Source organism: Myotis nattereri (genome assembly GCF_964212035.1).
Source record: "Myotis nattereri genome assembly, chromosome: 5".
In the NCBI taxonomy this organism is placed as follows: domain Eukaryota; kingdom Metazoa; phylum Chordata; class Mammalia; order Chiroptera; family Vespertilionidae; genus Myotis; species Myotis nattereri.
Window position 1 is genome coordinate 108,536,880 of NC_138080.1, and position 14,791 is coordinate 108,551,670.

Below are 14,791 nucleotides of genomic sequence, written 5' to 3' on the forward strand. Positions count from 1 at the left end.
GGCAAAACCCTGTGCCTTGCGCTTGGAAGGCTCTACGGGGCGAGGGGGTGAGTGAGTGCCTGAGCCGACCTTCCTCGCGCCCCACTGGCTGAACCCTGAAGTGGGCTCGGGGTGAGCACCCTCGGGAAGAGGGGAGTCCGCGGGGACAGGGCGGGAGGAACGTCTCTTAACTGGGGGGGCCCTGCGCACTGATCTGTGCTGCAAAACGTCAAGCAAAGGGCACAGCGTGCCAGTTCCCCGGGCGACGGAGCCTTAGGAAGCCCAGTCCAGCCGGGATTAGCATCACCTCTCGTGTTAGTGTCACTTTATTTACTTAAAAACATACGTCGCTCTGCCAACGCTCCAGGGGGCTGGAGTACCTGCCCCTGAAGCCAGGAGTTCAGGCACTTAGTTCCGTTAACCTGTCAGGGCTGGTGGGCACCCCCGACCACAAGTCAGGTCCTGAAACTTGTTTCTCTGTGAGAAGGGCGTCTGCCCTCTGGGGCTGGAGCATCGCGCTGACCCCTGGAGGGGATGCTCCTGGCCCCCCGTCCTCCCTGTGGTCTGTACCCTCTGTCTCAGACCCCCCAGACCAGCAGGCAGGTCGACACTTGAACACAGGCCCCCTCTCCCCACCCTCCAGCTGGGCCAGGAAGTCGCTGGATCTGTACCCGCCTGCCCTGTGAGCTAAGGCCTTGCCCCGGTTTCAGATGGACTTCTGCTCCCGAGTGGGAATGGATGGCCCGCGAACGCTCTCAAGCCAGCCTTTCCCTTTCCCTTCGTGTTAAAAATTAAATGTTCACGGAAAAGAACGCGCTTCCACGCAGAGCCGTACCGACCTAGACCGAGCCTGGTGCCGGCAGGAACCACAGCAGCTGGCCCCGCAGGCCCTCACTCTCCGGAAGCGGAGGATCCGAGCAGGTCTGCCCGCAGCAGGCTGGGCCCTGGGGAATGGGTGTGCCGGGGAAGTGATGGCTTGCTCTTCTGTTTAAAAGGAGAAGCCAAACTTCATAGCTGAAGGTGAGTGAATAACGTGGCATCACTTACAGGTTAGTCCAGGGATGGGAAAACTTTCTGACTCGAGGGCCACAATGGGTTCTTAAACTGGACCGGAGGCCGGAACAAAAGCATGGATGGAGTGTTTGTGTGAACTAATATAAATTCAAAGTAAACGTCATTACATGAAAGGGTACGGCCTTTTTTTTTTTTTAGTTTTATTCATTTCAAGTGGGCCGTAGTTTGCCCACGGCTGGGTTAACACATAGCAGCACCATCGGGGGGGAAAAGAGACAAAGAGTTGAGGGTCAAGGACCTGTCTGAGGAGGAAGGGAAATGGGCTTTTTGCTTCCTCTCCCAGCCTCCTAGCGAGCACCTGCTTAAAACTCCATTTAATTGGGTCTTTGGTTTCTAACATAAACCCGTTAGGGCTGCAGGCAGGGAGCCCCCAGCAGCTACTCGTGCTTGTGAGTCTGGGAGGCCCAGCCTCTTGTTAGTGTCATGCTGACCAGGGGTTGGGGGCCTCTCCGCTCAGGCCCCTTGGGAACCCTCTTCCTGCTTAAAAAGGTTTGGTTTGCCTCCCTCTCTGGCCTCTGAGTCAGCAAAGGGAGTGACGAACAGGAGCCCACCTCGAGATTTTAATAGAGCAGCAGTGTGAGGGGAGCTGCCGGCGGCCAGGCCTTTGTTCAGCACAAAACAGCTCTAACGGGTGGGGCGCTAGGCCACTGGCTGGGAATCCAGCCCCGCTGCCTGCGAGGTCTCTGTTCGCCCAGCCAGCCTCCGGCCCTTAGGGGGCCTGGGAAGATCCCTCCAGCGGCTGCTGAGCCCACAGGGCGCTCCGGGCTGGGCCTGGGGCCCCGAGACCCTGCTCTTCCTTTGTGGGGTCACAGACAAGCCCAAAGGCGCCAGCAACAGGGCTTCCCAGGGAGGGCTCCTCCCAGCAGGCGCCTCGGCGGCCGGGCCTCGGTGACCAGGAGAATGCTGGCCTGTGGACGGGGATGGGGCTTGGGCTGTCACCCTGGCTAACTGTGGGCAGGCGGCCGGGTCTCGGTGACCGGAAGGAGAATGCTGGCCTGTGGACGGGACAGGGCTCGGGCTGTCACCCTGGCTAACTGTGGGCAGGCGGCCAGGCCTTGGTGACCGGGAGAATGCTGGCCTGTGGACGGGACAGAGCTCGGGCTGTCACCCTGGCTAACTGTGGGCAGGCTGAGCTGGCTCCTGTGAGCACAGCAGGAGCGAGGTGGCTTGGGAAGTGAGGAAGGCGACAGGCACAGGGGAGCTGAAACGGGAAGGAAACCTCCCCCTGCACGGGTCCCACGTGGGCGCAGGCCACCAAGGAGTGAAGATTCGTCTTTCTGGTTCCATCCCTTGCTCATTAAGACAGTTCCACCAACGCTCAGGTCACAGGCTACAGCTAATGACAACACACCCCTGGACAACGGGGTGGGAGGCCCCTCCACCTGACAGCCCTTGGTCACCCGTCACCCACAGGTGCGATGGCCGGGATGCCCCACGTTGATCACTTCTGCCGCGAGGGGCCTCTCCGTGAAGTTTACAATAAACGTGAGGGGCCCTAACCGGTTTGGCTCAGTGGATAGAGCGTCGGCCTGAAGGCTGAAGGGTCCCAGGTTCGATTCCGGTCAAGGGCATGTACCTGGGTTGCGGGCACATCCCCAGTAGAGAGCGTGCAGGAGGCGGCTGATCGATGTTTCTCTCTCATCGATGTTTCTAACTCTCTATCCCTCTCCCTTCCTCTCTGTAAAAAATCAATAAAATATATATTTGAAAAAACACACAAAAAAACCCAAAAACGTGTGGGTGTCCGTGTGCGCCCCGCCCCCGCCGGCTGTGAAACAGAAACCTCAGCCTGGAGTCTAGGCCGGTGCTTCCGGGATTTCCTTGACGATTGACCCGCCTTCGGGGTTCCTGCGTGGGGCCGGCGCAGCAGGCGCTTGGACAGTGTTGCTGGGGCGCGGGCTTCCGCCCGAGGGCACCGCCTGCGGAGCTGCCCGGCCGGAGAGGACACAGTGGCGCTGGCGCGCAGTGTGCTGGTGCCGTCGGCCATGCCAGCCCCGCGGGCCCGTTCAGGAGCGGACAGAGCGAAGGGGCGGGCGCGGCAGCCGTCATGGCGGCCCTGTAGCCTCCGCGCTCGCACGGCCGGCGGTGCTTTCCGTGCAGAACCTCATAAACTAACCCAAGAGCAGGCGGCGGTCAAGGCCGGAAGCGGCATTCTGGGCCATGTCAATCGCCCCCCGCTCGCTCGGAAATGGGCGCTGAGCACTGTTCCCCGCGGACCAGGAGCCCGGAACCGGGCCTCAGGTCGGGAGGCTCCCGGGCCCGTCCCCAGATTCGGCCCCTCCCCTCCTCCTCCCGCCCGACCGGGAGCGCAGATTCATTCAACCGGCATCACCACCCCGCCGCCGCGGGCACGCCCGGCCCGGCCCACGCGGACTGCGGAGGCCCCGCCCGGGGTCCTCCAGCCTCGCCAGCCGGCTCGCGCAACCCTGGCCGGTTGCCCCGCCCGCCGGGAGTCCGACTCCCCCTTCCCCGCCCCCGCCCGGCGCGCAGCTGTCACGAGGACACCGCCGACCCCACGCCCCGCGCCCGCTCAGACCGGAACCCCGGTGGACGCGTGGTGCGCAGGCGCGCTGGCCGGCGTGGCGCCCGGTAGCCGCCAGGGGGCGCGTGGGACGCGGCGCCGTGGGGGAAGGGAGGCCGCCGCGCCGGGGCCGGACCACGTGCGTACCACGTGGCGCCCGGCAGCCCGGGGCCGCGGCAGCACCGCTAGGCCGGCCACGCCACGCAGTCAGCAGCCCGCGGAGGGGCAGGGCGAGGTCTCCCCGCCAGCGTCCCCGATGACCCCTGACCTCCGACCCCCTACCTTAAGGTTTACCCCAGGCCGCGGCGACCTCGCTGTGTGTTTATAAACAGAACCCCCGGCGGAGCCGAAAACCCGGATCGCGGACACACACCCGGCGGGAGCGGAGCCTTCCGCACCAGGCGCCCACCGCGCACGCGCCCTGCACCGCGCGGCTCTGGCGCGTGCGCACTGGCGGCCAGGGCGGGGTCGCCGGCCGGGAAGGGCCGGGAAGGGCGGCGGCCGAGGAGGGCCGGATGCGGTGGGGCAGGCCGCCTGGCTGCCCGGAGCCCGGGTCCTCCCTCGCCAGTGAAGCGGGGCCCAGACCCGCCCAGCTCCCGCCCCGGCCCTCCCACCGGGCCCTTTAAGCACGAGCCACCGCGCCAGCGAGCGGGTGACCCGGGTGACTGGGATGTGGTGCTGACGGGGCCACCTTCACCCTGAAACTGCAGCGGAGCCCGCTGTGCCCCTCATCCCAACCCAGTGGGGCGCCGTGCGCGGCCTGGGAGACGGGGAGCAAGAGAAATGCCCCGACAGAGGGGACGCTGTCACCCCACGGGCACGAGGCCCCGCATGGCCCTAGAAGGCCCGCTCTCACCCCTGAACTCTCCACCCGACCTTCCGACCTTCCGACCGGAGCGCAGCAGCCCGGGCCCCTCGCTGTCCCCTCTGCCGAGACACTTTCCGGTTCCTGTGCGTGTCATAAGCACGTGCCCACGCTGACGTCATGCAGGCTTACGCGTGTCATAAGCACGTGCCCACGCTGACGTCATGCAGGCTTACGTGGGGCGGGGGTACCGCCGTCAGACGGGCGAAGACGCCCCTCAGGGGCCCTCTGTCCGGGCGCAGGGCAGCCAGTAAACCAACCACAGGGCCTGGGGCGCGGTCTAACCAACCAGGTGACCCCCAGGGACCGGCTGAGGGGCCACGGAGCCAGCGGGCATGGGAGACGGGGGAGGGCGGAGCGGGGTGCCCAGGGCAGAGGTCAGGGCCAGTGGAGTGTGAGGGACAGAGCAAGGCCGGGGCGCTCAGGAGGGTCAGGATGCGGGCGGCCCGGCCCGCCCAGGACCGAGCAGCCAGGCGTCCTCCAGCTCCTAACATCGTGGCCGCGGTTCCAGGGCCAGGAGTGCGCTTAGGGCTCGGGGGCACCGTCCGAAGTCGGCGGGGCTGCGGGCACCGGGAGGCCGGGCGGGCTGGGCGTCCGGATGGGCTCACGCGCCGGGCTGGCAGGCGAGGCCGCCGTCAGCGGGGAGCGCCCACGGGTGGCCCCCTCGGCCTGCGGGGTGCACCTCCCGGCCGGCGAGGCCCCAGGAGCAGCAGGCGGACACTGCGTGGTCCCCCTTCCCCGTTGGTGGGCGGGCGCCGTGGACGCAGCCAGGTGTGAGGTCGGGGGGACACAGACCCCTCTGGGGGGAAGCGTGCGAGACCTGGAGCCGAGTGTTCGAATCCCCACGCAGGCGACCTGGCTCTCGGCACAGGGGGAGGCGGTGGGGCCTGGGGGGGGCGAGGTGATGGCCTCGGGTCGGGCAGAGCAGGGACCGAGTGGCCCAGAGCCTGCCCACGGCCTTCCCCCTCCCTGCCCGGCCCGCGGAGGGGCTGCAGCGCCCCGGCTCCCACCACCTGGCTGTGGCCTGGAGCCCCTCGGGGAGGCCGGGGAGCACAGCTCTCCTAGAGCCGCCGCCAGCCTCCGTTCAGACCGTTCAGGGCCCCCCGCCCCCCGCGGGTCGCGCCTGGGGCTGTGGTCTGTTGTCCGTCTCGCCCACACCCCAGCCTTGCTCCTCGGTCAAAGCTGTGTTGGCGGCATCCAGCCCGGGCAGAGCCCACAGGGCGGAGCGAGGCTGTGGACCTGCTCAGCGCTCACTGGGCAGCGTGACCTCCGTCTCCCCACCTGCCGCTCGCTGAGCCCACGACGCGCCCGGCACTCATGGACGCGGACAGGTCCTCAGGGTGCCCAGGCCCCTGTTATAGTCGGGACGGAGTTGTCCACGGCCCATGCCCCTCCCCCGCCACCTCCCCATCTCATCGTGGGCCAGAGTTAGAGGTGCCAGGCTCTGGTCGTCCTCGGTGCCCCCCACAGCGGTGAGGGGTCCTTAGGAGACTGTGCTGGTTCCCGCGCCGCGTCTGGAGGAGTGACGGCTCAGGGCGCTGACGGAGCGCCAGGAGATCGGCACTCATGGGGTGAGGAGGGGATGCAGCCGAAGGAAAGGACGGCCCCAGGGGGAGGCGGGCTTAGGAGGAGCAGTCTGGGAGGCAGGGTTCCCAGGGGACGTGGCCTGGGACCAGCTGGCCCGCCCTTTGGTGGCACCCCCTGCCCCCCTGCCCGGACGCCGACTTTAGGAGGAAGCCCCTTGGGGTGTGTAAGGGTGGGGTGTCCTCACCCCAGCCGGGACGTGGGTGCTGAGGACCCGACAGGAAAAGTCCCTGGTCCCCGCACTTCGTGGGACTTGTCCCCTGCGTGGAGCCTGGGAAATGGCAGCGTCCCAGACCCTGTGCGGGGCGGGCGGTGGTGAGGACGGTGGGCCTCAGGGTTTCTCTCTGCAGCACCGGGGGCGGCGGCCTTGGCTACGCGGGCTCCCTGCCCGTGTGAGGTTCCGTTTCTAAAATTGTCCTGTCCGTGGGGGCGGAGGGGGGGGGGTTAGGGGATCCCCGCAGTCGGATCTGCGTTTCCCTAATGAGGAATGATGTTGAGGGTCTGTTCATGGGCTCCTTGGCTGTTTGTATATCTTCCCTGGAGAAAGTAATTCCAATGAATATTAATAAAAAGATGAGTAAAACGTAATAGAATATTGATGAGCATTCCAACATAGAGCAAACTCTCCAACTGTTCCATTGGGCTCGCTGGGGAGCCAGACACCCGGTCTGCAGGTCGCACCCAGTGCAGGGACGTCGGGGTCCCCAGGGACCCCCGGGTTAGCGATTTTCAAAAGCGCCGCAGGTGGGTGGACGTGGTCCTGGGCCATGCGTCACCCGGGAAACGGGTTCAAGCGCAGATCCCAGGCCAGGAGGTCCGGTGGGGCCGAGACTGTACCTCTCACAAGGCCGGGGTGATGCTGGTGTTGCCACCTGAGGGTCGTGGGCACAGACTCCTCCGGAGCTGCGGTCGAGGCTGCGGTCCTGGGGTCACACTCAGAATGTCAGCATCCACCCTGAGCAGCACCGGCCCAGCAGCACGGATGCCTGCGGCCGGCTAGACGCGCAGACCCCCAGCCCTGGCCCAGCCTGCGGGGGGCCTGCCGGCCACCTCACCCCCGGCAGGCGTTGGCCTGGGGCACTCACTGGTCCTGCCAGCTCCCAGCTGCACGAGCAGCGGGTGGCGCCCCCGCACCGCTGAGGGATCAGTGGTGAGTGAGCTGCTCAGGGCGCTGGCCTTTTTGGGGTTAGAAACCCCGCAAGAGGGCAATGGTGGTCTCCCAGCCATGTCTGCGCAGCTCCTTGGCGCCCTGGAGGTGGCAGTGCAGGCCGGGAAGTGAACAGCCTGGACGCGCAGCGGCTCCTCCCTGCCCCAGCGTCCAGGGCGGGCCTGGGGGTCTCCAGGCTCCAGGTTCCGGGGAAATGAGGAGTGTGAGTCCGCCCAGCAGCTCTCCCTGAGCGACCTCCCCCAGGACGACCGGGTGGGCAGGGGAGGAGGGGGGAGGGGGGAGGTTCCTGTTTTTGGGAGAGCATTCATGCAGTCATTTGGTCACGTGTTTGTATTTTTAAAAAAATATTTTTATTGATGTCAGAGAGGAAGGGAGAGGGAGAGATAGAAACATCAGCGAGAGAGAATCATGGATCGGCTGCCTCCTGCACACGCTACACTGGGGATGGAGCCCACAACCCGGGCCTGTGCCCTGAGCGGGAATCGAACCGTGACCTCCTGGTTCATAGGTTGACGTGCAACCGCGGAGCCAGGGCTGCAGCCTGGTCATATTTAATTGCCTGCACCCAACACAGGCAGCTGCCAGGCGCTGGGGCCGCAGCCCCCATGCACGTCGGCCGAGTGAGTGTCCGCGGCTTCCTGGCCTCAGAGCAGATCTGCGAGGGTCGGACCTCGCGTGGGCGGCGGGAGCTGAGGGGCGCGAGCAGCTGGGCAGACGGAGGGGTGGGGAGGGGGGCGTGCTTGGCGACTTTGACATGACAACTTCGTGCCTGTCGCTTCACAGCTTCCCTTCTGCCGGTGACAAACCAGACTTGGCCAATCAGCGCTGAGTCTGTGGGACACCATGTCACTCAGAATGGGAGCTGAGCTTCTGTGCAGGGATGGCCACACGGTGGGGACGCTGGCTGTCAGGGCCACGGCTCTGTTGGCCGCGGTCGCCCTGAGCTTGGGGGGGGGGCGCGGGGGAAGCGTGGGGATACCCTGCTGATCGGAACCGACCCGACCCCAGCACTTCGTCTCCACCGCGGGTCTGCTGTGTCCATGTCCCCTTGACTTCCCAGACCCCACCTGCCTCCCGCCGTCTCTCTTCTTAAAACACAGCATGTTCGCATGTTCTTATTCTGGCCGGTGTTGCTCAGTGGTCAGAGAGTCCACCCACACACCGAAGGGTCCCAGGTTCAATGCCCAGTCAAGGGCACATGCCTGGGTTGCAGGTTCGATCCCTGGCCCCAGTCGGGGCGTGTGCGAGAGGCAACCAATCTATGTGTGTCTTTCTCACATCGATGTTTCTCTCTCTCCCTCCCTCCCTCCTCCCCTTCCTCCTGTCTACTCTCTTTAAAAATCAATGGAAAAATATCCTCGGGCGAGGACCAACAACAAAAGCATATTCTTTCTGTAACTATGACAGTAACATGTGCCCAACCAGGACCCTCAAAACAACCGAGCAAAACCCCATAGCTCCGTGCTCAGAGGGGACGCCACCGACACTCCTCAGGCTTTGACTCATTTTCCAATCCCCGCAGGGCATTCCGCGGGCGTCCGTCCAACACCTCCCGCCCACCCCCGTCAGCCTCACCGCCTTCGCCCGCAGCCGGGGCCCCTGGATGGGCGGACAACACCACCGTCGCCGGATCACCAGACAGGAATACCATGTCACCTTCCCATGGGTCACCTCCCGGACGCTTTGGCCCGTGGCCCTCACTCCCCGGGACCCCCGGCAGCCCCCCAGCATTTATTATCTGAGTCTCGGCAACAGCATCCTGTCTCCGCCTTGACCTCTTCGTTCGGGCGATCCGACCTCCGTTTGCTGCTGAGATGACACCTCCCGTTTGCTGCTGAGATGACGCCTCCCGGCCCTGGGCTCGGGGGTCCTTCGGGGACACTCCCTGGTCCAGGGAGAATCCCGCGTGCCGCTCAGCGTGCCGCTCAGCGACCCATCCTTCGGCCCAAGCCTCCCCCGCACCCTGTCTTCCGCGCCCATGCCGCCTCCCCGGGGCCTCTGAGCTGGTCCTCGGCGCCCCTGCCGCAGGTGGCCGGGCCTTTAGCAGGTCGCACCAGTCCCTTCGGGTTTGTCACACGTACGTCTTGCTCCCCTGGGGCCGGGCGCTCACCGGAGCCGGGATTGCTTCATTCATCTTTGTGTGACAGGCTGGTCCCCGGGGCTCCGCGCTGACCGGCCAGTGCTCAGGTGGTGCCAGCGTTCGGTGTGTTTGTAAAGACATAATCTATTGCAAACACACGTTTCACCCCGAACGCATCCGAGATTCACAAGACGTTTCCAAAAATATACACGGGGAGGCCCCCTCTTCTTACCCCACAGCCAGAGTCCCCAGGGGGAACATGGCGTAATCATAGTCTAATATCGTCACCAGGGAGTTAACGTGTGCAAGCCGTGGGCCGTATTCATGTCTTACCACTTACACAATGTGTGTGTATATGTGTGTGTAGTTTTTTAAAAAAAAACATACTTTAAAAAATATTTTTATTGCTTTCAGAGAGAAAGGGAGAGGGAGAGAGAAATAGAAACATCCATGATGAGAGGGAATCAATGGATTGGCTGCCTCCTGCATGCCCCCCACTGGGGATGGAGACCACAACCGGGGCCCTGACCAGGATCAACTCGGGACCCTTCAGCCCGCAGGCCGACGCCCTATCCACTGAGCCACGCTGGTGAGGGCGTGTGTGTAGTTTCATGTAATTTACTGCATGTGTCGATCTGTGTCGCCATCACCACGGTCGAGCCACAGGACTGATCCGCCCCCTCGCGGCCCAGAGATCCCCCTCACGCTGCCCCTATATAGCCCACCCACCCAACTCCTCATCCCTGGAAACCGTCCTAGCCTCCATCCTGTACCCCACCACTTAAAGAACATTCTAGACATAGAACCATAGAGCATGGACCCTCTGAGACTGGCTCCCCGACAGCCCAGTTCCCTGGCGGCTCCTCTGCTCCAGGCGCAGGGCTGTTCCCATGGATGGCCGCTCTGAAGAAAGCTGCTGCCACCCTGGCTGGTGTGGCTCAGTGGATAGAGCGTCAGCCTGGGGACTGAAGGGTCCCAGGTTCAATTCCCGGGCAGGGCACAGGCCCAGGTTGCAGGCTCAATTCCCAGTAGGGGGCGTGCCGGAGGCAGCCGATCCATGATTCCCTCTCATCATTGATGTTTCTATCTCTCCTTCCCTCTCCCTTCCTCTCCGACATCAATAAAAATACTTAAAAAAAGAAGAAAGAAAGCTGTCGCCAACAGCCGGGCACAGGTGTTTGTGCGCCACGAGTTTTGGGCTCTGCGTGAACGCCCGCGAGGGGCCTCTCTGGCGTATGATAGATGCGTGTCAGTTCCGTAAGGAACGTCACCCTCTCTTCCCAAGTGGCTGTCCCATGTCGCGCCCCACCAGCCGTGCGGGCGATCAGGCCCCCTACCCTCTCGGCCGGGCGTGGCCACCGTTCGTCCGTCACAGCCGCCAGGGTGCGGAGCTGCCTCCTGTGGCTGTGGCTTCACTTCTCCGCGGCTGACGGCGCGAGCTCTCTCCCCGGGTCAGTCCGCAGCTCTGCTTCTCCAGTGAACGTCTCTTCGTGTTCTGGTTGGATTGCTGCTCCCTGTTGGTTTTTAAGATTCTTTTTAAACAATATATTCTGAATCCGAGTCTGTGGGTAAATGCGGGTTTGCGTTCCTCCCGGCCGGTAGCTTGTTTTCCGTTCTTTGAACAGGGTCTCTTTCCCTGCTGAGGTAGAATGGACAGGCCACCAGTTCACCCTTTTAAGGCGCGCGGTTCCGTGGCTTTTCGCGCAGTCACACTGCTGTTCACCTCCTACCACTGTCTAACCCCCGACCATCTCATTGCTCCAGAGATAAACGCATTCCCGGGAGCCCCCTCCTCAGCCCTCCCCGCTCCAGCCCCTGAGCCGGCTTCCCGCCCCCACGGATGTGCCTGTTCCGGGGGCTCCACAGGGACCCCCGCAGCGTGACTTCGGCCTTCGGCTTCTCTCACTTAGCGCCACGCTTTCAGGTTTCACACGTTGCAACACGGGTCGGCATTGCTGCGGAACAGCCCGTCCACTGTCCCGAGTTGAGCTGAGTCCTCCCAACAAGGTACGCGGGCGCCGAACCCAAACAGGGACCGTGACCTTGTTCGGAAACCGAGTTCTCGCGGGTGCAATGGGCTCGAACAGGCCCCTGTGGGGTGAGCCCCCGTGACGTGCGTCCTCAGGGGACACCAGAGAGAAGACAGTCACGGGAGGCAGGTGGAGGCAGGAGCCACCAGCCCAGAAACGCCCGGCCAGCTCACCCCCCGCCAGCAGCTGGAAGAGGGGGTTTCAGAGAGAGAGTGAGAGAGGGATGGAGGGAGAGAGGGAGGATGTGGTCCTTCCAGCGGCTGCATTTCAGACTCTGGCTGCAGGACACACGTGTCAGCTGATTTCAGCCCCCGGGCCGTGGTGACCTGTGTCCACAGGCCCCGGAAACCTCAATGCCCACTCACCATCTGGTGGCCGTGTGGGCTGTTTCCAGCTTTCGGGCCGGTCGGTATGAATCACGCCACCCTGACGATCCCACGCATGTGGACGTATGTTTTCCATCCTCTTGGGCACATGCTTAGGAGTGGCCTCGCTGTGTCACAGGTAACTCCGTGTTACTTTTCTCCGTGTGGCAAAATCCGCGCTGGCTGTTACGGGACGCGCGCGCTCCGGGCCAGGCCGGGCGGAGGGAGGGCCCTCGGGGCAGGCCGGGCAGAGGGAGGGCCCTCGGGGCAGGCCGGGCAGAGGGAGGGCCCCCGGGGCAGGCTGTGCGCCCAGAGCGGCCGCTCCCGCCTCGTCACGCCGACCCGGGAATGCAGGCGGCGCTGCGGGCTGGCGGGAACCTGACACACAGGCCTGCGTTGGGTGGCGTGAGGCCCGCGTGTGCGGCAGCCGGAAGCGAGCTGGCCTGTGGGCACGGCCAGTCTGGGGCTGGTTTTCCTCGGGGGCCACACACCGTCCATGAGCCCGTGGCTCTGGAGGGCGTCACGCCGGGAGGTGGCGGTGCAGGGGCCTGGCGGGGTCCTCTCCCTCCCCCGTGAGGCCCGGCCCTGCCCAGCGCACACGGACGCTCCCCGTGACCTTGCTGATCAGCGCAGAGAGGCGTGTGGCAGGGCACGGCCTACGCTGAACCCGCCCACGGGACCGCCACCGGGGCGACCACACGGCCCAGGACCCTGGCCCCCACCCGCGCCCCCCAGGGCAACGGCCACGCCTCTGACACTCCGACGAGCTTTGCTGCAGAGGCAGGGAGAGGGAGAGAGAGAGAGAAACATCAGTGATGAGAGAGAATCATGGACCAGCTGCCTCCTGCACACCCCACACTGGGGATCAAGCCCACAACCCGGGCACGTGCCCTGACTGGGAATCGAACCGTGACCTCCTGGTTCATAGATCGACGCTCACCACTGAGCCACGGAGGCCGGGCCTCTTACTGTTGCTTTCTCGAGGGTCCTCAGGTTGAGGGCATAGAGCAGCCTGTCGGTTTGGCCGGGGTCTGGGCTCGCCGAGCGGACACACCTCCCCGCTGTCCCTCGGTGGCCGGTGGCACGCGCTCCCCGTGTGGCTGTCGCCCTCCTGCCTGTGGGCGCCTGGAACTCGTTGTCCTGCACGTCTGTGTCCACGCTGTTGGGGTGTACCTCAGGGGGTGGCCGGGTCATCGGTATTTGTGGGTTCAGGAGATGATGAGCTGCCAAACAGTTTCCAAAGTGGGGGTGCTCGATGTCCACCCCTCCCAGCAGAGAGCTCTTTCGGGGCCCCTGTTCCTGCACCGACACTGGGAGATGGGGACCTTCATTGGCAGCCCAGTCAGCAGGGGTGGGGTGTCCCCTTCAGTGTCCCCCCTCAGGGCGGCTCACGGCGCCTGCCTTCCTGGGGACAGGAAAGGGCGTCCCTCCCTCAGGACACTGCCCTGCCCCTGGGGGGGCCTGTGACACCTGGCTTGGGGGCGTGTGACACGCAACTGCCCTCTGCTGGGCAATCATGGAAATGCACGGTGCAGTCCTGGGTGCTCACCTGGAAAGGGAGCTGAGGCTGGTGCCCCCGGGGCGGGCCCACCCGGACAACCCAGCCTGGCACCCACACTCGGGGACTCTCCACTCGTCCCCACGCACAGGAGGTGACGGGGAGGACTGGGTCCCGGGGCCCGAGGAAGCTCAGAGTTCCCAAACCAGCAGCAGCAGAGCAGGCGCCCTCAGAAGGCCGAGCCCCCCCACATTCCCCCCCCACATCTCCCCCGCCCCGCTCCCCAGATGCCTGTCTCAGGTTGCCGGGTCGGCAGCCCTTACCCACGCGTGGTTTTCCCGCGTGTCCTGCTGCTCGGGGACCCCGTGCATCTCCTACTCCAGCTGCAGCGTGGGGGGAGCCCCCCCACCCACACTCTCGCCCTGGCGGGGCCCAGGGGGATCGGGGGGCCACTCCTCCATGCCCCCGAGGGCGTGGTAAGGATCAGGGGAGACGGTGTGAAAGGGCTGGGAAAGAGCCAAGCTGGGCAAACGGCCGTCTGCGGGCGGAGGGAGGGCGAGGTGGGCGGGTGCTGCTCTGCTCGGGCCGCCCGCGCCCCAGCCGCGGCTCTGTGCTGGGTCTGCCCGGGGCGCCCACCGGAGCCCCCACCGCGAAGTGAGCCAGCTCCTCCCAGGCCACGAGGGGGAGGGTTTGCATGAGGCGGGAGCAGCCGCCCTGAGAACCAGGCGGTTCACTCTCACAAGACAACAGGCGCTGCCCGGGCCTGCCGCCCTCTGGGAGCCTGCTGAGCCCCGGGCCCTCCATGACACTCCGCACCTGCCCCCGGGTCTCCTCCTGCGCCGCGGCCACACCTTTCTCAGGGGGGTACCGTCCGGTCACCGCCGCGGAGAGGGCTCACCCGTGATGGGGGCCGGGCCGGTCCACGACCCCAGGTCAGGGCAGAGCCGGCCCTCAGGGCTCCCCCACCAGGTCCGGCCAAACCGAGCCCGGGAGCCACACCGCCGCCTGCTGCGCCCGCGCCGGCCCCCGCGGCCTCACGCCCGGCCGTGTCCCCGCCCTGGCGGCTGATGTCGCCGCTGTCCCAGCAGCGCGGCCCCCCGGACACGCTCCTGGTCGGGCTCCAAGCAGATGCTCGGTGTCTGCACCGCTCACGGCGCGGGCCCAGGAAGCAGTTCACACGCCACGGTGCCCGACAGAGACAGGCGCCCACCCAGCTCCCGGCCCGGGCGTCCCCTCCTCGCCACCGGCTCACGCCCCACGGGAAGGAGAACAGAAAGCCGCCCACGGAGAGCACACGGGAAGATTAACTACCCCTCCCGCTGCCGGCTCCCCGGGATAAACAACTGCTGCTAATTTCTTGATAACCATCTTGCGGTTTTAAAAAATATGTCCACACCCACACGCCCATAAATTACACACACTTATAGGCTGTCACTGATTTATGGGCCGCTCCAAAATTACATCGTTGTATGAAATTACAAAACGCACGAATTTACAGAATTAGTGGCAGGCTCATCAGCATAATTCGGCCTCCCTTTTCTCTCTGCAATATATTAGGAATCTTCTCGCATAATAAATATCTTCCTCAACATCAGCTTTTACAGCCGCGTCCACTGTGCGGATTACC